The following is a 20993-nucleotide window of genomic DNA, read 5'->3' as shown; positions in this document are numbered from 1 at the left end:
ATTTCTATATAATATATCGAAATTGATGTGTATATGTATTCTCTATCAGATTAAGGAAGCTCCTTTCCACTCTTAGTTTTTGAGATGTCGACTTTATGAAATACTATTTTTTCCTGTACCTATTGAGACGATCATATGATTTTTCTCCTTTCACTTACTTACGTGATGAACGAAATGAGTTGCTCTTTCAGAGTTAAGCCCAACTCATGGTGCGGGATAAATCATACTTGCATGCAATGCGTTATCTTTCTAGATATGGCTAGATTTGGCTTATTTACGTGTGTTTAGGATTTTTGCCTCTGTGTCTCTGGATGAGACTGGTCTGTGCTTTACCCTTCTCATCCTTGGGGGCAATCTATTTCTCAGCACACCCCGCCCCGGGCCCTGCTCACCAGCTCAGGCCTCAAAGCTGGACAGGACCCCGAGACTGAGTGCCCTGGGTGGGGCCCAGGGAGGGCATGAGCCCATCTGTGCAGCCTGGAGGGCTCTGGAGGTGGGACTTTCGTGATGTGTGAGGTTGGTGGCCACTGGCAAAGTCACTGAGGGGCTAGAGAGACACACACCCACCCCTCCGAGTCTGCACAGTGGGCCGGGGTCTGGGGTGGTGGATGGGGACAGGGTTTGGGGGCAGAGCCTAGAGTGCTCAGACAAGAAAAGTCAAGTTCAGGCCACTGTGGACTTAAAATTTCCTCCCCTCCCCATCTCTTCCCTCCAGATCTGGATGAGGCCTGTGGCCCTGGACAGGGTGGGGAGGGTGTGGTCTGTCTTCCCTGCTCTCCCCGCCCTCTTTTGCAATCCGGCAGGGGGAGGCGGGAGGTTGCAAGGAGGACGGCCAGTCTCTCTCAGTCCATCCCTGTTGCCTCTTGGGCTGCATTGGCGGGCCCTCAATGCCAGCAGCATCCTTCCCCACCAGCATGTTCCTGGGCACCTGTGATCCTTCCTGAAGCACAGGGGGAGCCTTCTCAGGGGGAGCCCCATCTGCAAAGAACCCCTGGCCCCAGTTGGATTCTTCCCACCTGCTCATTTCCTGCCCCCAGCAGGGTGCCCTGCTGCTGTGCTCACCCCACAGGATGCCCTAAGGCATCCCCTTAGGGCAAGGAACTGGCAAGGCTGTCCACACCTGGCCCCCTATCGTGGTGACCATCAGTGGGCCCTGGCATGCAGTCCCCGTGGCTGCCCCCTGCCCTGCCCCATCTCGCCCATTCCCTTCTCCCCTGCACACACAGCGCAGGCCCCAGGGCTCCTGGTCCACTGCAAGACATGACATCCAGACTGAGAGTGAGGTGCCCATCTCCCCTCCTTGCAGATCTACTCAATCCCTTAGCGATTTGGCTTTTAAAGGGGCTTTACTTTGTTTTTCGGGGAAAAGTGAAGCTTGGCTCTTGCCCCATGAGCAACAGTTCACCCCCCTCCTCCTGGTGGTCCATATATGCAGATTGATGGGGTGGGGCACAAGGGTTGCTGAGGTGATGGCTGGAGCTGCCGGCTGAGTCTGTCCCCCACTGGCTTCTGGCTTTCTTTAAAAGGTGGGCTTTGGGGTCTTCTTTGTTTTCAGCTCTGGGTCCTGGTCACTAGGTCCTGCTAAAGCAAAAGTCTCTGCACCCAGGGCTACTGACGGGTTCAGATAAGCGGGTGACTTGCCCACGGTCACATGGGGTGTTCTCATCAGATCTGGGACTGGCTTCCCTCCTCTGGGTTCCCAGACAGAGACAATCCCTCCATCATTCCCTCTCGTCCTGACATTTAGGGATACAAAAGATGACCCGGGGCAAGGATTTGAGTGCAAGTGGTTTATTTTCGAGATGCTTCCGGAAGCAGAGTGACCATGTGAGGCAGGGGAAGGAAAAGGAAGAAAGCCCACAAACGGTATGTTCATGAAAGAGTCACCATTGGTGGCAGCTGGGGCTCAAGCCAACGGGGGACTCTGTCGGGACTGTGCAGGGCACACCTCAGAATTGCCCGGCACGGGCCAAGGAAGCTGGGGTGTCCTGCCCCTTATTGGTTGAGGCTGCTGCTGGAGGCATTCACAGCATGGTGACTCGGGGCTGTCCCGAAGGCCAGGTGCCCTCCTGCCAACAGAAGCCACCCGCGTGTGCAGCGTGACCACGGAGGCTTCAGTGACCTCCCGCAGGGGCTGACAGGTGACAGGCTGGGCACGGATATGCCTGCCACGGGACCGCTCTCTAGCCATCTTTTTAGAGTCTTAATAAAAACAAAACCAGACCAGGGGTGGGGACATCACAGGTGTTACCACAGAGCTCTGTCTTTTATTAACTCCTTATGCCTCGATCCTAAGTGTGTGCACGCTGGATTTTCACAAATCAAACATAGTCATGAAGCTGGTGCTCAGATCAAGAAGCAGAACCCAGCCGGCCCCCTGAAAATCACGTCGGTGCCCCCCTTCCGGTCACAACCTCCCTGAGGGGACCTGCTCCTAACTTCTAACAGCAAGAGATTAGTTTTGCCTGTTTAATTTTTTAATTTTTTTTAAAGATTTTATTTATTTATTCATGAGAGACAGAGAGAGAGAGAGAGAGAGGCAGAGGGAGAAGCAGGCTCCCCGCCGAGCAGGGAACCCAATGCGGGACTCGATCTCAGGACCCTGGGATCATGACCTGAGCCAAAGGCAGACGCTAAACTGACTGAGCCACCCAGGCGCCCTAGTTTTGCCTGTTTTAGAACTTCCTAAAAAATGGGCTCCTATGTGTGTCATCTTTTGTGCCTGACTTGCGCTCAGAGCTGTGTTGGTGAGCTCCATCCACGTTGTTGTGTGTGGCCAGAGATGGTTTGTTTGCACTGCTGTGCGGGACTCAGCTGTGTGAACCCACCTTGGCGAGTGTACCCATCCCGCTGCTGCCGGACACCCCAGTGGTTTCCAGTGGGAATTATGAATGGTGCTGCTGGGAGCCATCCTGTCCGGACTTCTGGAGGACACATGCTCTTCTCCTCTTGAGGCAAAACCCAAGAGTGGAATTTCTGGGTCATGGTACATGCATGTGCTCCGCTTTAGTCAATCCCACCAAATAGTTTCCTAAAATGATGGGACCATGTGAAACTCCCACCAGGAGCGGACAAGAATTCCGGTTGCTTCACTTCCTTGCCCACACTTGATCTTTCTATTGTTTTCCTTCTAGACTCCAGTGGGTGAGTGGCCATGGCTTTTTCACACTCTCCATGGGGGGCCATCCCCCCTCCAGCCCTCACCCACATTTCAAAGATGAGAAAACTGGAGGCTCAGAGAGGGGCGTCCCTCGCCCCACATCACACAGCTTGCGGGTGGCTGGCTGGGAACTTGAGTCAGAGTTCTCTGCAGGAGGCCTTCTGCTGGCTGGCACGCAGGCTGGGTGGAGGGAGCCGAGGGTGGAGACTCAGCAGATTTCCAGATGTGAAGTGTGAGCGGGTTGGGGCCTCCTCCTCCCCTGAAGCTGTCCCACAGGCCGGGGATGACATCTTGTCCCTGTCCGTTCTCTGACTTGTTGAGGGGAAGCCGTACTGCGCTGTGTGTTCTTGCCGGAAGGTCAGGGTGAGGTTTGGTGGAAGACGCCCCGCCGGCCCACCTTGACTGCCCACCAGGAGAGGCAGAGGGCTGACAAGCATGTGGAGAGTGCGCTGTGGTGTGCCTCAGGGCAGTGGGCGGTGGAGTCAGGCTGCGCACGTGTGGTCCAGTCTCTGCCTCTCCTGGAGCAAGCCGAGGGCTCGTGACCGTGACCTCCAAGCCTCCCGAGTTCCTCATGTGCTCAAAGGGCCTGTTGGCAATGCCTGCCTGGAGGGTTGCCGTGAGCCTTGCATGAGATGAGAAAGGAGCACACTTCCATGGCTCCCTTGGCCCCCACGGGAGACTCCGAGGAGTGCGGCCAGCAGGGAGGGGGGCGGTAGGAGGGAAGCTCTCCTCAGAGCCTGTGGCATCTGGCATTCTGGGCAGGGCCTGGAGTTGAGAGGGGCGCTGGGATGCTGCCTGCACGCCCACCCCCTCCTCCCATGTGTTGGCATGTGGTTTTGTTCAGCTGGAGCCAAGCTGTTGGGGGGGAGTTTCCGTGAAAGAGCCTGGGAACAAGGCCCCTTTGTCTGGCCTGGGGTCTGCCAGCTCCCTGAGCCTGAAATTGTAGGTCAGACCTCAGGCTGGCCATCCAGGGGCACTATCTCTGATGGGAAGAAGGCCGGGGCTCCCCTCTTTTGGATGGGAAAACTGAGACAGAGAAGATAAGAGACTTGTCTAGGAAGCTCAGTCCGTCAGCTAGAAGACAGCTCCCTTCCTCCACCCTAACCTTGGATCCCAGTGGTGCCTGGGTCCCTTCCAGGGTCTGTGTTGGTGCAGCCACTTCTCTTTAAGTCCCACGCTGCCCCTGACATCCATCCCTCCTTCTCCCTCTTCTAGAGTTTTAGAGAGCTGGCTGACGGCTGCCACATTCCCAGTTACCGGGAATGTGAGCCTGCAAAAGTCACTGTCTTGGCCCTCAGGGAGTTTGTTGTCCAGTTTACAGCACAGGAGTGCTGACCCTGAGACAGAGTGAGCAGGCACTGTGGCCCTACAGTCTGGGTGGGGGTGGGGAGAAACCAGGAGGGCTCCCAGGAGGAGGTGATGTTTTAGCTGAGACTGGAAGGCTGAGAAAGAAGCAGCCAGGCAAGGATGTGGGGTGAGTGGGGAGAGAGAGGGGCTTTCTGGCAGGGCCCCAGCAGGAGCAGAAGCTGCAAGGTTGCAGAGGCAGAGTTCAGGCAAGCAAGTGGAAGAGGGGAGGGGAGAATGTGAGAAGAGAGTGTCAGGAAACAGCTCCTATCAAGAATGGAGACGCAGATGGGAGCCAAACCACTGTAGGGCCTCGCTGGCCAGGCTGCTGGGCGTGAGCTTTACTCTGAGGCCCCCCGGGAGTCACAGAAGGGCTTAAAGGCGGGGAGTCACATGGCCAGACCGTGCTTTAGAAATCAGTGATTTCCAAGAAGAAAGCAATGTTTTCAGGGGCAAAAGCCATAAGCAGAAATTTCCTAAAAGAGGAGAGGCGACAAGCATAGGTCAAGATGCCCATCCCGGTTAGTGACAAGGGGCACGGAAATTCAAACCACCTGGAGATACCATTGCACACCTACTGCGGGGCAAACAGCAACAACCGTTTTCGGGGAGGTGCGGAGTCCGCTGCAGCTGACAGGACGGCTACAAACACCGAAACAAGGGTTTGGCACGAGCCAGGGAACTTGAACATGTGCACACCCTATGACTCAGCACTCCCTCTCCCGGCCGCTGGGCCCGGAGGACTAAACCAGATGCCACAGGAGGACCGGTGCAAGGAGGGTTACAGCAGTACTCTCTGCCATAGGAAAGAAAAACCAGAAAAACCACCTGAACGGCCGTAGACCAGACGGTCCCCCACGTGAGTCAGCCTGTGGAGTACTATACGGCGCTCAAGAGAAATGAAGGCCAGCTACAGCACTGTCAGGGTGCTCTCATCCGCCCGACTAAGAACATGCACAGTTGGTCCGCTGACATCCAGTTTGAAAACAGCCCAAACTCAGTAACGATTTGGGGATGCATAAATTGGGGAGACCTTGCAGCTGGGGAGGGGCGCAGGAGAAGATTTCTAGGTCTGGTAGTCTCCGTCTTTCAGAGCCCCCAGTTTCTGGTATTTTCACATAACCCGAATCAGACTCTGGGCTCTTATCGCATTCTCTCCTGCTGGCTTTGCATTTTTGCAATGGGTGTACCCTGCTTGTTTTATTATTAGTCACCAACTGCAGGCGACGACTTTCCTATCAGACCCACGTTGCTTTCACGGTGGCGCTGTGCCTGGCCTCTGGTACCCAGCCTAGTGTGAGTCGATGATGTGTGAGATCCAGGCCTCTCTGGGCTCTCATTGGTTGGACTGCCCGGGGGCTCCCTTGGCGGAGAGCCAACCACTGACAAGCTTGATGAAGTCCCCTTGTGACTGTTGGGGCTTTCACAGAGAACATGTTTTAAAAATATGTGCTATTATCTGACAGCGTCTGATTCAAGTGTAGACAAAATCAACGTTAAGTCCAAGGCTGCAAATTCACCCCCCTGTCGGGGCCATTCATGGATTCCTCTCCAGCATCTGGCAACAGCCCTCGGTTTCCATTTAGAAGTTCATCCTACCCCCTCAGGCTTTTAGGGGAGAGCATAGGAGCTGGGCTGAGCCAATCAGCATAGCCCATTCCTCTGGCTGCAGTGATTGGTACAGGCCTGGGCACCTGACTTAAGCCCCTCCAATCTGAGAGAACTTTAAGATGAAAGGACTTTAAGGGTTGTAGGCTAGAGCTCCTGGGATGCTTGGTCACCAGAAGAGTGCTTTTGGTGGCAAATGGAGGAGAGGGGAGGAGAGTTGGGGGACAAGGCGAGAGAAACTTGTTCCTGGAGACATTTGAACACCTGGATCCAGCTATGCTTGAAGTCCATGCCTCTTATTCTTTTACGGAATTTGCTATCTCCCTTTTCTGGTGTAAGCCTGTTTGAGTCAAGTGTACCGTGATTTGCAGCAGAAAGTCCAGACCAGCACCCCTCTCCAGCTAATCAGTGGCACCTCCTGAGCCAGAAGCTGGGGAGTCATCCCTGCCCCTCCCTTTCCTGGCTCCCAACATCACATCCTCTCCCAGGCCCCTCCCCAGTTGCAAGGCCTCACCAAGTTAATATATCCTCAAATTGTTATTGAGTCGGGGCTGTTTTTGAACCTGATGTAAACAGACATACCCCGAAGGTTCCTATTAGTGTTGGAGAGACACCCACATGAGGGCATGGTGTCTCCTCTCGGTGTCTCCCCCAACCTACCACTTCCCCGTGCCTCCATGCCCATCTGAACCCCATCATCTCCCACCTGGACTCCACCACCTGCCTCCTCGGGGGCTCCCTTTAAAATCCTCCAGTGGCTCCGCTTGCTCTCAGAATACACAGCAAACTCTTCTAGCAGCCCACGACCTGCCACATCCTCCCCCACAGCCCTTCCTTCAAAGGGCCCCTCCGCTTCCACATCACCGCCCCCCCCCCCCCCGCCCACCAGGAGCACACTCCTTGAGCACTTACTCTGTGCCTGGCCCTGCCAAAGTCCTGCCCGCCTATGAACTCATGTAACCCTCATGAAAACTGATGGCACCATCATCCCCATTTATAGAGAAAGAAATGAGGCCCAGAGAGGTTCGAGCCTCTCCCAGTCATCGTGCAGTTAGGACCCCCTAGGACCCCCAGGCTCTGTGGACTAACCACTGCCCCAACGCTGCCTCCCCAGCACTGCCTCCTTAGGGTGCTTCTTGCTGTGTGTTGGTGAGGCTGTTGAATTTCTGTCTCCTACAAGAGTGTGGGCTCCCGGAGAGCAAGGGGGAGCCTGCTTTCCTGCTGGACCCTGGTGCCTGGCACAGAGTGGGTGCTCAGGGAAGATTTGTTGAGTGAGTAATATTAGCCAATACTCCCTGAGCACTTGCCATGTGTAAGCCACTTCCTAAGCACTTGCCATACATTAGCTCATTTAGTCCTCACAATAGCATGTGGCGGTTGGAGGTTATTTTATAGCTAGGAACATCGAGACATAGAGAGGGAACATCCCCAGGTCACACAGCTAGTAAGTGACAGAGTTGGGATTCGAACCGAGGCAGCGTGGCTCCAGAACCTGTGTTTGTATCCCTGCCTAGGGGGATAGATGGATGGACAGACACTGAGAACAGATTCTGACGGGTGGGGGGAGCAGGATGAACAGAGATCAGGGGTGTGGAGTCAAGACTGGGCCCTTATCCCGAGCATGTCAGGAGGCCAGGACTGGACAGATGGAGATGCAGGATTAAGACACACCTCACCGGGGACCTTCTCTGCTTCCTGGGGTCAGAGCCAGTTGGCTGGTGCGCTGCAGAGAGTGTGGGCCCTCCACCCGCTGCCTTATCTGGGCCTCAGTGAGGAGGATGGAGGGAAGAAGAGGCCTGGCAGGTTCCAGGGAGAACTGCATGGGCTGGAAAAAGACCAGAGGGCAGCTCAGTGTAGATGCCCAGGACAGACGGGCTGGCCTGCTCACCGTTTCCCGAGCCCTGTTGGGTTAGCACAAAGCCAAGGAGTGGGAAACGGAGAGACTCGGGGGTCAGTATGTGTTGGCACTTTAATAAGTCACTCCAAATAAATATCTCTACTTTGGGTCACATTACCTGAAGTCTAAAGGTTGGAATGTGGAAGGTGAACCGTCTCTCTGGGCTGTGCAGACCGTCCCCGAGTCCGGTGCTCAGCCCCAGGCCCAGCCCCAGGAGAGGGACATGCTGCGTTGGCCACAGCGTAGCAGAGGAGCTGGGGTGGCTCTGCGTGGAGAATAGCAGCTTCAGGGGGAGGGGGTGGGGAGGCCCTGATTGAGGAGGATCAGGCGAGTCTGGAGCGCCAGGGAGCACGACTGGAACGGAAGAATGGAGTCATCTCTCAGTGTGAGGAAGACTTTGCTGTCAACACCTAAATTTGCCTGAGGATAGACGCACTGCCCTGCCATCCCATAGCTGAGTTCCTGGCTCCTTTGTCTGGGTTCAGCTGGGGTGGGGGAGCCTGCGCTCCTTCCATCCAGGGAAGGGGGTTCTGGGCCCTGTCCCCCTAACATTCCTATGGCCTAGAGGGGCCCACGGGTTTCAGAGTTGGAGGAGGAAACACAGAGCCTGTTGGGCTGGGGCTCCAGGGGAAAAGCTATGGACTGGGATGCCGAGACTGAAGAGCTTGGTACTCCTGGGGGCCACGAGGCTCTCCCCAGCTTTCTGGTGGGAAGGAGAGAGCCTGGATTTGGACCGAAGCTCAGCTGTCTCTGAGCCTCAGTCTTCTCATCTGTAAAGTGGGCACAGAGTTTAACCTCCAGCATGATGGAGAGGGATGCAAGAGAGATGGGTGTAGCCGGGCTTTGTAAACATGTAACACAGTGGCGACTTCAGTTACTATCTTTATCATTGCATGAGTTTAGGTCTGTCAAGGGGTCCAAACTAATTTTGCCAAAACAGGATAGATGTGCAAGGACATTTCTGGGGGAGGGAGCAGGAGAAAGCAGGAGAAACTCAGGCCAATGAAGCTCAAGCACTGGCTACCAGAGATGGGGAAGTAAGGAGGGTGGGGACAAAGAATATCAGAATGGGAACAACTCCTGAGAGCATCAGGCAGGACGAGGGGGAGCCCTCAGCCAGCCCCCTGCTGGCGGAAGCCTGCGCGGGTCTTGCTGGAATGATCCTGCTTTAGTAGCCACTATGGGGAACAGCTCACTGCGGAGGCCGCAGCAGAAATGCAATGGTAGATCTAGAGGGACGAGCAGCCACCTGTGCTGCCTGAAGCAGGAGATCTGAGTGGTGCATCTTCATGGCAGCCATAATCATCGTTATTCTAAACTTTTTGATACCCAAGGACTGGTTGGGCAAGCCCTGTCAGGTAACCAGAGATTATTTGGAGCCTCAGGCCGAGATTTGTTATTGAAGCAGAGGTGTTTTCCCTCCACACATTCCTAGAAGGGGAGGCTTCTAGGAATTACTGGAGATTTCTGCCCCACGGCAAGGCTGTGTGCTGGAGGAGCCAGCCCCCCGCTGTGTGGTGGGATGGGGTGGCCAGGGGCCTTGGGGTTAGATGCGAGGGCGATGATGAACAAAGATGGATGGATGAGTGAATGAAAAAGGAGCTGTAAGGGTCCACCTTAGAATGGGGGAAAGCCTTTCTAAGCACAAAGAAATGCTGGTAGGTTTTTCTACATCACATCTCTCAAGTTCCATATGGAAGAAAATACATCACTAAAGTTAAAACATAGGTGTCTGCTGCACGTACTTGGAACACAAAGGGCCAACATTCCTACTGTATGAAGAATTGTTAAAAATTGCTGAGCTAAAGGGGCGCCTGGGTGGCTCAGTCCGTTGAGCGCCTGACTCTTGGTTTCAGTTCAGGTCATGGTCTCCAGGTCGTGAGATCAAGCCCCGTGTTGGCTGGCGCTCAGTGCGAGTCTGCTTGAGATTCTTTCCCCTTCTCCCTCTCCCTCAATTCCCAAATAAATAAATAAATAAATAAAATCTTTAAAAAAATTGTTGAGCTTAAGACGAACACTTCAAGAGTGAAAATGAATGAAGAGTATGTACAGGAATTCTCAGAAGAAAACCAAGCGGCTAGTAACCATTTAAAAAGACGGCCAACTTCAAATAACAGAATACCATCTTCACCTAACACACTAGCTAAACATCCCCGAGACTGAGGCCACCTGGGGGTGGTGAGCATGTGAAGAACAAGCCCTCTGACACATGACTGGTGCGAGGAAACTTGAACACGTCTCTGGGTGTCCTTGGGCAGTTATATATCAAAAGCACTTAAAAACGTACATGTCCTTTGCCCTTGCAACTTCTTGGAGGTGGACGATCATCTGAATATATAGATTCAGGGATGTCCTTCACATCAGTTTTTATAATGAAACTAGGAACGATCAGTGGGGGATCAGGTAAATCATGGTGATGGTAGACAGTGGAATACTCTGTTGACAGTGATTGTGTGGGTCCGTTATTGATGTAGAAAAATGGCTACAATATATCACGTTAAAATGGAGCAGAAAAGGGCGCCTGGGTGGCTCAGATGGTTGGGCATCTGCCTTCAGCTCGGGTCATGATCCCAGGGTCCTGGGATCGAGTCCCGCATCGGGCTCCTTGCTCCTTGGGAGCCTGCTTCTCCCTCTGCCTCTCTCTCTCTCTCTCTCTCTCTCTCTCTCTGTCTCTCATGAATAAGTAAATAAAATCTTTAAAAAAATGGAGCAGAAAAAAGTGTTGATTAGAATTTGACTGTGTGCATTTGCATAGGCATACCTCCATTCACACACATATACCTACATATGTCTAGGACGAAAGTGGTTAGAAGAAGTTCTCTTGTGAAGGTAGATTGGCTAGTGTTCAATGTTCTATGTCTATTTTCCCCAACTTATGTATTAAGATCAGAGTCAGCCTCTCCCATTTCACAAATGGGAAAACTGAGGCTCAGAGTGGGTGGGAGCCGTGCGGGGACCAGGCCTTTTGTCCCTGGGCTGCTTTTGCTATCCTAGGAGCCCCTTTCAACCCCTTAGGGCTTCACTGTGTGGCCTCAGGCAAATCCCTTCCCTCTCTGGGCTGCTCCAGTAGGGAATGGGCTCTGAGACCCCTCAGCCTAGCTTTCTAGCCCACTGGGGAGATCCCAACCTCTGAGCTTAGTGCCCCTGGCCCCCTCGCCCTTGCCCCTTGCCAGGAGAGCTGTCTTGAACGGCAAGGCTGAGCCAAGTCTTGTCTAGGGTGACCAGAACTTTTCAGAAGTGCCAGAAATTTCATCACACCAGGCAGAGAAATGGGCGGGGGTGAGTCACAAATGAGCAGAGTGAGCCGGGCCTTGGGAGGTAGGGGCTGACCATTCCCAGATGGGAAGCGTCAGGCTGGGCAGCTCTCCTGCAATCAGCAGACAGCTTGGGGAAGTGTGGAGAAGCCCCAGAGTGGAAGAAAACTTGTAATGGTTTTCCCACCTCTTGTCTCCACACACCCCATTCCATGTGCTTCATTCAGCCCCTCCAAACGCTCTGCCAAGGGTCACCTAGTCCCAGCTCACATACCCGAGGAAGGGGAACAGTGGCCTCACTGCAACGTGCCCCACTCCTTCCTCTGCAAGGGGTAGGGAGAAGCAGGCAGCCTCTGGAGGCAGACTGCTCTGGGCAGGAGCCCTGGCTACGCCGCTGAGCCTGTTTCTTTGTAAAATGGGGGGTAATATTATCCAGCAACTCTAGGATTGTTTCAAGTATTAAATGAATGAATGAATCGATATAAGGTGCCTATTCAAACGCTTGGTGCAAGGTGGATGGTTAACAGATATGACTTTATTTTTCATTCCAATCATTGTCCCCTTTATTTAAGACAAAGTGCCTTTGGAGAAAGTCTGGTCATCATAAAATCTGATCCCCAACGGCTAACTAACTCCCAGTATCTGAAGCAAGACTCGGAAGTGCAGGCGCCAGACTAGGTAGGTAAGATGGCCTCGATGAGACAAATTCCACTGGCCAAGAGTCTTGAGTACAAGTAATAGAACCCTAACTTAAATTGGCTGAAGCCCCAAAGGGAATGTATTGGCCTTTGTAACTGACAACTCCAGAGGTGGGTTGCCAGGCCAAGCTATAATCAGGTGCTTAATGTTGTCATCAGAAGGCTGTGTCTCTCTCTCTCTCTCCTCTCTTCCTGCTTTCCTCTGAGCTGGTATCCTCAGCGGGTTTTTCCTAAGAGGTAGCTTCCATGCCACAGGCTCATACCCACAGCTGAGGCATACAGCAGAAGAGCACCTCTGCCCCAGGCTCCGATACAGACAGCCTGTCTTAAAGAAAGAGTTTCCTCCCTTCCGTTCCTTCCCTGGATGGATTACTTTAGTGGGGCACACCTGGGCCAGGTGACCACCCCTGGTCCCCCCAACCGCCCCCCCCACCCCAGGAAGGGAGGATCAGCTTCATCAGAACAAAACACATGGACTCAGAATGGAGAGAAGAGGCTTGTGCTCAGGAGGCTCGGGAGGCTGGTAGCTGGTAGCTGGTACAAATTGCAGATACGGATGCAGATGGCACAGGTGTTCACGGAGGGCTCCGGACCATGAGCTCCTGTGGAAGACTGGTGCACACAACGTGCCTACGACTTGCTTACAGAGCATTTGAACCAGCTATTGAAGCGGGCTGCTAGTTATTAGGTATAGTTTAGGCTGCTATAACTGAGAGATCCTAAAAGACTATGGCTTAGGCATTTGAAAGTGTATTTCTCTTTCATGGGATGATCCAGGCCAGGTATGGTGCTGCCTCTGTGATGCTCAGGGTCTCCTTCCTGGAATGCAAGGTGGCTGCTCAAGCTCGGTATCCACCACCGGGTCCTCATTCAGCCAGCAGGAAGGGGAAAGGGAAGGGGGAAGGCCACGCCACTTCGGCTCCCATTCAATGGGCTCACACTTCCTACCTGGCTGCCAGGGAGGCTGGGTCTGTGTAAAACGTCTATGGTTATGTTTCTTACGTGAAGAGTGGGGCATGACTAGTAGTTTGTGCTCCAGATGGAGCAGTTTTCATCGTGGATGGAAAGGCAAGGAGGTGGGGGAGGTTCCTGGTGTATAATCAGCTTTTGCTGGTTGAAGAATAAAGACAGGGATGTGCGTGTGTGATAAGGCTGGAGAACCAGGTGGGGTGCAGACCAGACAGGGCCTGACCTGGGTTCCAAGGACTGATCGCGTGCCCACTGATTGCACACTCCATTTACATCACCTGCTAGCAGCTTTAGGCCACCCCTTTGCCCTGGAGTGTGTCTGTTGGTGATGGCGCCCACTCCTGGGGAAGGGATGAGTGGAAGGAACCAGCACAAACACTGGGGCTCCAGGCCACTCGAGTGGGGAATTCCAAGGACTGGTGTGGAGCATGATGGGCTCCAGGTGGGCACATCTCCTTGATCTCTCCTTGGTCCTCTTCAGAAAGGCACAGCTGGAAGGAGAAAGACAGAGGGAGATCCTTGGCAGCACCTTCCAGTCGACTGGGGATGAAAAATATACTGATGTCCCCCCTGCACCCTCTGGAGACTCAGATTTAATCGTTCCGGAGTGGAATGTAGACATCGGTATTTCAAAAAAAGTCCCTAGGTGATTCTAAAGGACTATGTTGTTTTTTCATTTTTGTGTGTTTAACTTAAGTAATCTCTACACCCAATGTGGGGCTCGAACTCATGACCCCACGATCAAGAGTCACCCGTTCCTCCGATTGAGCCAGCCAGGTGCCCCGAGGACTGCCATGTTCTAAAGGTCAAGTCTGGGCGCTGCTGCCCTGGGTCTTCGTTGGGCAGCAGGATGGCAGCTAGAGCCTCCCCTGGGTGAGGAGAGCCTCTGTCTGAAAATCACTGCCCATCATTTTGAATCTCTTTTCTGTATTTGTGGAATCCTCCCTTTTGGCAGTCTGGCTGGGCCCAGATGCCCACTTTCCTAACTGTCTTTGTGGCCAGGGAGAGACAGCTGCCTCACACTGCCCAGTCACTGTGGCTGCAGAGGATGCTGAAGGGGAGGCAGGTGCAATGAGTAAGTGGGCCCAGTGCAGAGGCAGGCATGTCACCTCAGCCCTCAGAAGCAGCAGAGGGAGAAGTCCTGGTGGGGAGTCCCGGGCCCATCATTCAAGGAGTGGGCAGCCCCATGCTGTTTGCACCCAGCAGGGCGGGAAGATTTGGGGCACTGCTGTGGGCTCACTTTAGTTTAGACTGTGTGCAGTCAACAACAACAAACATTTAATTGAGGGCTCATCTCATGCCGAACTCTGCTCGAAGCATCTTAACTTCAGAACAATCCTCTGAGGCAGGAATTGTTTTATAGATGAGGCCACTGAGGCCAGGGGGCTGAAGCCACTTGCTGAGTGTCACCCAGGAGAACGTGGCTTTAAATCAAGGCCGTTTGGGGGCACCTGGGCGGCTCCGTTGGTTAAGTGTCTGCCTTTGGCTCAGGTCATGATCTCGGGGTCCTGGGATGGAGCACCGCATCGGGCTCCCTGCTCCACAGGGAGTCTGCTTCTCCCTCCCCCTGCTCTTGCTCTCTCTCTCTCTCTCTCAAATAAATAAATAAAATCTTTAAAAAAAAATAAATAAATCAAGGCCATTTGGCTCCAGAGCCACTGCTCCTAGACCCTACGCTATTGTTATAAGGGAGTGTTATTATTATTGTTATTCCCACTTCTCAGATGCCGGGAGAGGTGCAGTGACCTTCCGGAGGCCCCCGAGGGAGGACACAGACTCGGGAAGCCCAGCGAGCCTCCCCCTCCCCAGCCCGGCTGGCCAGGTGGTTCAGGTGTGTTCCGTGCCCGCCAGCCCTGACGCCTTGGTGCCTGGGGGTTGGTGAGATGGTCACTGATGGAAATAACTCCGCTGCCCACTCTGAGCACTGTCTGTGCCTTATCAGCTTGGAACTTCCTCCAACCGTGTCTCAGCCAGGCCCCGGGGCCCCAAATTCCTGGTGGGTGATGTGCGCTCTGTCTATGATAACAGCCCTGGCAGGACTCCGAGGAGTCAGCTGCCTTGGCCACATCTGCAGCTCAGATAACAGGAGACGGGCGAAGTGTCTCCACTTAATCTTGCGAAAGCTGGCCAGGCCTTGGGTTCCCCCAGGCTTCAAGGTGAGGCCGAATCCTGGCTCACTGTCTCTCCTCCTGGCTTGGGGCTTGTGGGGGGTGGGGGTGGGGAGAGCCTCATGGGGGGGGGCGGGGCAGTGGGTTACCTAGGCACAAGGGAAGCAAGTCCCAGTGCCTACTATACCCCAGGGCTTCTCCCTTGCTGACAGAAGGATTTAATCTGTCACTCACCCATCAGACATTTACCGAGTACTCCCCTCCAGCTAAGCCTTGCTCAAAGTACTTTTATATTTTGATTCACTTAATCTTCCCAACAACCCCATGAGATAGGCCCTGATGTCATTATGCTCATTTTATAGTTGAGGAATTCAAAGCCCAGAGAGGTGAAGTAACTTGCCCAAAGTCACACAGCTGGTGAGTGGTGGGAGTTCTTAACCACAGGCTCTACTACCTACAGTCATTTTTAAATGAAGAAAAAAGGTCAGTTGGTGACAAGGACTCTGGAGAGTAGAGAGGGTAGACAGTGAGAGAGGGACAGTTGCTACCTACGCTGGGGTCTTAGGGAGGGCTTCTCATTTCAGCTATATCTCAATGCAAGGATGAGCCAGTCATGAAGATTGGGGGGTGTGCAAGAAGAAAAACAAACTCCAGTGGGGAATAGGGCCCGGGGAGCCCAGGGTTAGACAGAAAGCTGGAGCAGGCTGGACCCAGGTTCTCAGTCCAGGTTTTGGCCCTCCATCCCCTCCTGCCTCTTCTGTGGTCAGTCCTATCTTAGCTCCTGGGCACTTCCTGGCTTTACCTCCTCCCAGCTGTGTGACCTTGAGCAAGTGGCTTCCCTTTTCTCTGCCTTTGCTCTTGGCTGCTTTATCCTTGCCCTAGGCTATGGTGAGGCCTCTGGGTGGGGGTGGGGGATGGCCTGGGCCCATGGCTGCTGCCCAGATGTGAGCTGGCAAGTGTTAAGCTCCATGTCTCTGGGCAGGGGTGGAAGATGGTCCTGGAGGTCCTGGTCTAGGCTTCGGGTCCTAGAGATGCGGCTCCCGGTACCGAGAAACACACAGAGACCAAGGGATAGAGTCACAGGGAAATGCAGAGACCAAGGAAGACAGAAAAAGACAGAGAGACAGATGGGCCACAAAACAGACAGAGTTACAGAGAGAGAGACAGAAAGGGAGAGACAAAGTGGGGGAATAATGAGAGACACCCTGAGAGAGAGAGACCAGACCATCTGAATGAGACACCACGAAAGGCAGATAGAGGTGGATTCCAACTAAGAGAGACTGAGAGAGAGAGAGACACACACACAAATAGACAGACAAAGATGGCATGGCCAACAGAGGACAAGAGAGGAAGTTGTGAATGGTCTAAATGCCACTGAAGTGGACACTTTAAAATGGTTAAAATGGTGAACTTTATGCTATTGTGACTTTTACCACAATAAAAAGAGAAACAGAGAGAAGATGGCAAAGAGAGACAGACAGAGATGGAAGGACAGAATTCCCAGACTGTGACTTTCTCAGGGGCTGACTGGCCTTTGGGATGCTAAGATAGTGGTGGAGAGGTGACTGGGGGCTTGGGTTCCCTGTACTAGGGTCCAGGCCTGCAGGGCCCTGGATTGAGGGCCAATCCCCCTTTCCCAAGCTGCTCCGGGGCAAAAGGTTTGCCCTGGGCTGGCAGTCCTGGAGTTTGCTTGTGTTTCGGGGATGGGCTTTTGAGCCCTCAGCCAGGACCTGGGAGATAGCCCCTTGCCAACTGCTTGCTCCGAGAAGGGCCTCTTACTAGTCATAGGCTCCTAGTCAGACCATGGGATACCCCATTCTGCCTCAACTGTGGGGATGACAGTCGCAGTAATTAATGGTTCAGTTTACATTTGGCAGAGTGTTCACCACCTGTTGGGGTCTGTGCTGTGGGTATGACACCGAGTTCTCCTTGGCTCCCCGTCACCGGTTGGGGTTAACCCATTCAAAAATGAGGAAGCTGGACTCACAGAGTTCAAAGGTTTTGGCTGAGGTCATATAGGGGTCACAGGCAGCTAGCTGTATGAGCTGAGGAAAAGGACAAACTTAGATTGCCCCAAAGCCGGGGGCTAGGAACCATCTGCCCAGGGACCTGTAGTAGCTCTGTGGGGCACCAGCAGGTCAGGTGGGATGGGGGAGCCCCCCAGGGTAAGAAGCAAGGGGGATGGAGAGGCCTGCCCTCTGTCACACGGCCTGTCCCTTGGCAGTGTGGTACGCAGACCCCTCAGGCCCTCCCAACGTGCCCAGGGTTGTTGAGCCCATCTTCCAAGTGGGGACACTGAGGCCCAGGCTGGCCGAGGTGGCAGGCTCACAGCCCCTGAGGCTGAAGGCAGCCGCGCGGGACCTGGAACTGAGTTTAGACTGGGCGGGGCACGAGGGGTGCTGGACGGGCGGGGTGCTCGGGGCTCCGCAGCGGACGCACTGGGCGTCGGTTCGCACAGCTCGGCTTGCAGCGAGAGGCGCGAGCCCGACGCCGTCCCCGGCCCGCGGCGAGACCCCGCCCCGGAGGCGGAGGCAGGGGAGGGGGCCCGGGGAGGGCTGGGGCCGCCCCTCCGCGCCTCCGCCCCGCCCCGCCCCGCGCCGCGCACAGCCGGGGCTCGGGGCTCGCGGCTCTCGACGCGCGACGGCCCGGCGGACTGACGGACAGGCGGCCGGACGTGTGGAGCGCCCCGCGGTGAGTGCGCGCCGACTCCTTTCCCGCGCGGGGTCCCCACCTTCCCTCCCGCGGCGCGCCCCTCCCGGGCCGCCGTCGCCGAGGTCGGCTTGGGGGCCCTCGGAAGCCCCGACGGTTCGGCAGCCCCGCGGATGCGCGCCCCGGGCCTCGGGGTGCCCACACCCCCGCCCCGCCGCGGGCTCGCCCTCCCGGCCCAGGTCCCATTGGACGGATGCGGGCACTGAGGCCGGCAACGGGGAGCGGGGGCCTTCGGGGTCCGCAGACAGGTCCCCCCACCCGCCAGGTCGAGCGCCCCCCACCCCCAGTGCCGCCGCCCCCTCCCCCCTCTGCATCCAACCGGTCACCCCCCCCAGCCTTGCTCCACTCCTTCTCTACGCCCCCCTCCCCCTCTCGCGCTGCCTCTCAGCTCCCTCCGTCGGGCACCACCCCCACCGTCAAGCTCAAATCCTCAGTTCCCCCCTCCCGTCACACTGCCACACACACACTCACACCAGTAGCCCAAAGAAATTCCTGCACGGTCTGCCTGGGCGCACCCGCCATCGCGTCCCCCCATTCCCCCATCCCCCCAGTTGCAAAGTCCCATGCTCAGGGCACCCCCCCATCTCTCACACACATGCTTGGGCTTCCCACACTCGTCTCCCACACACGTCCCTTTTGCACACCCGTGCCTCACCCACAGGCGTGTTCCATACAGGCACGCCTCTCTCAAATAGTTGTGTCTGTGTTGCACGCGTGTGCCTCTCTGACACGCATGCATGTCTGCCACACGTGTGTCTATCACACATGCATCTCTGTCTCACATGTGTCACACACGTGTCTCTCGCATAGCTGGAGTAACAGTGCCTCACACACTGAGTCTTGCACACAGAGTCACATACACCAACCATAGAGTCCCGTGCACCCCTGACCCTCCACCTCCATGGCCAGAGCCCTCCCTGCTCTCCTGAGCTTGCTGGGAGCCAGAGGAGGGCTGGGGGGAAGGCTCTTGGCTGAGGCTCTCTTACCGTTAGGACTGGGAGGCTGTGGGAGCACAGGGAGGGGCCTTCAGGGCTGGGCCTGACTCTGCCAGCACCCCCACTCCTCACCACCTCCTGCATCCCCTCCCCTTCCCCCACCCTACTCTCCCAAGCAGGGGTGTCCTTTCTCTGCGAGATGACCAGCACTGTTACAAGGTGACTGCACTTGGACTGGTCCAAAGCTGGTGTGAGCCAGCAGGTGTCACTATGACAGGCCAGAAAAAGAAAAAGAAAAAAAAAAAAAGATTTGGGTGCTGGTCATTCCGCAGAGCCCCTTGAATAAGGGGACTGGTTTAGGCCCCTCCCAGAGCAAGCCCCTAAGAGCTCGCCTGGCTAGCGTTCCTAGCTGAATGGTTGGGGCTCTCAGCCTCACCTTCCTCACATGCAAATGAGGGTGAAAATCCCCACCAGGAGGAGGGAGGGACCAGTAACTGTTGCTCCCTCAACTTCCGCCCTCCCTGCCTGTATCCAGAGCTGTGAGGTGGGGGAAGTGGGCAGGGGATGGGTGAAATCAAAGAATCTTACTCTGGCTGTGCAAACCTACCAACCTCGGCTTTGACCGGCTCTATGTGTTTTGCTTGGCTCTTACCATGTCGTTATTATTTTTAAATATTGCATTAGCTGCCGGCATTTGCAAATCGGCAGGTTTCACATAAAAGTCCGGATTTCCATCTTTTACTTGCAAAATCACAAGGTCTGGCAGCTCAGGGTCCACATTCCCCCTGTGGTGCCCACTGGCTAGTGCTGCCTGCCTGCTGCCCCTGGGGGATGGGACAGGAGCACCATTTGGCCATAGTGCCCACCAGGGACTCAGCTCCAGCCTGGCCTGCATAAGCCTCTGCGTTGGCTGTACCCACTATATCAACTGGGCTGTTTTTGCTGCATTGCCCACCCCGAAGGGGCCTAGGCTAGTCCCCTCTCCCATGACTGGGAAAGACTTGAGTGAGCCTCATACCTCTTCGGAGCACTTAAGGGGCATACCAGGGGCCTGGACCACAAGCCATCTTTGTGATGATGGAAGGTGCTGTCTGCTGGGCTGTAGGGGACAGTGGCCTGGGAGCCCCATGGGAGGAAGGCAGTGATCTCAGAGCCAGGTCTTGACCATCACATTTCTTCCCAGATCCCGTCAATGATTCTGCAAGGTCACGTTCTTACCTTATTTGACAGATGGGGAAACTGAGGCTCAGAAAGAGTTTTCTAGCAAGCAAATGGTAGAGCTGAAATTTCAACCTAGATTTTTCTGACCCTAAAGCCAAGCTCCTTGCCCTGCCCCCCCCCCCCCCCCCCCCCGATGAATCCACGAGAGAAGGGACTTGGTTTCATCAGCCCTGGGCAAATTCCCTGAGCCAGGTCCACGCCTGACATACAGTGGGTACTTAATAAATGCTTGTGGAATGACCAGGGAAGCGAAGTTGCATTCTCTGCAGGGGTCAGGGTAGAGCTAAATTCAGGACCTAAAGTGAAGAAGATTTCGTGCAGCCTAACCAACTGAACCACTCAGGCGCCTGATTTCATGTAGCCTAAATGACCACCCAGGTTCCTTTTTTTTTTTTTTAAGATTTTATTTATTTATTTATTTTTATTTATTTTTAAAAGATTTTATTTATTTATTTGACAGAGAGAGACACAGTGAGAGAGGGAACACAAGCAGGGGGAGTGGGAGAGGGAGAAGCAGGCTTCCCGCCGAGCAGGGAGGCCGATATGGGGCTTGATCCCAGGACCCTGGGATCATGACGTGAGCCAAAGGCAGGTGCTTAACGACTGAGCCACCCAGGCACCCCTAGGATTTTATTTATTTTTAAGTAATCTCTACACTCAATATGGGGGCTCGAACTCACAACCCTGAGATCAGGAGTCGCACGCTCCACCAGCCGAGCCAGCCATTAAAAGGTACCTCTAGGTTCCTTTTCATCAGCCTGAAAGCTCAGCACAGTTTCCTTCTCTAGTCTTGACAGTCATATTAACTGTGACCCCGTGACCACCAGGGTAAAGACTGCTGAGTCTCGAGTCTGTCTGGCCTCAGGAGCATCACAGTGTGCCTTGTTGGATATCAGGTTTCATATTGGCCTTGAATTTGGGGGCTCTGGGTGTGAGGATTTTCCCCATAAGCCCCTGGTCAGCCTTGGTGGCGAAGATGCCTTACAAGGAGGGACGCAGGTGGAGACAGGCTCCCAGCTCCCATTCCCTTGGGGTGGCCTCTCCATGGGTGGCACAGGGTGGGGCAGTTGCTGCATTATTTTAAGTCCCA

The 20993-nt window shown here is 54.7% G+C and overlaps 1 protein-coding gene across 3 annotated transcripts in view; it reads left to right on the top strand.

Moving 5' to 3' along the window:
• The first annotated feature begins 17579 nt into the window (after positions 1-17579).
• FBLN2 (fibulin 2) overlaps positions 17580-20993 on the top strand; it is an 85354-nt gene continuing 81940 nt past the window's right edge. For all 3 annotated transcript variants that reach the window (XM_035723418.1, XM_027586714.2, XM_027586715.2), the window contains exon 1: positions 17580-17729. The gene's annotated coding sequence lies outside the window, so the exon portion shown is untranslated. The remainder of the gene's footprint in view (positions 17730-20993) is intronic.

The sequence above is a fragment of the Zalophus californianus genome, chromosome 1 (genome assembly GCF_009762305.2).
Source record: "Zalophus californianus isolate mZalCal1 chromosome 1, mZalCal1.pri.v2, whole genome shotgun sequence".
NCBI classification, from domain to species: domain Eukaryota; kingdom Metazoa; phylum Chordata; class Mammalia; order Carnivora; family Otariidae; genus Zalophus; species Zalophus californianus.
Note: the sequence above shows the minus strand (reverse complement) of the source record. Positions and strands in the feature narration are given on the sequence as shown.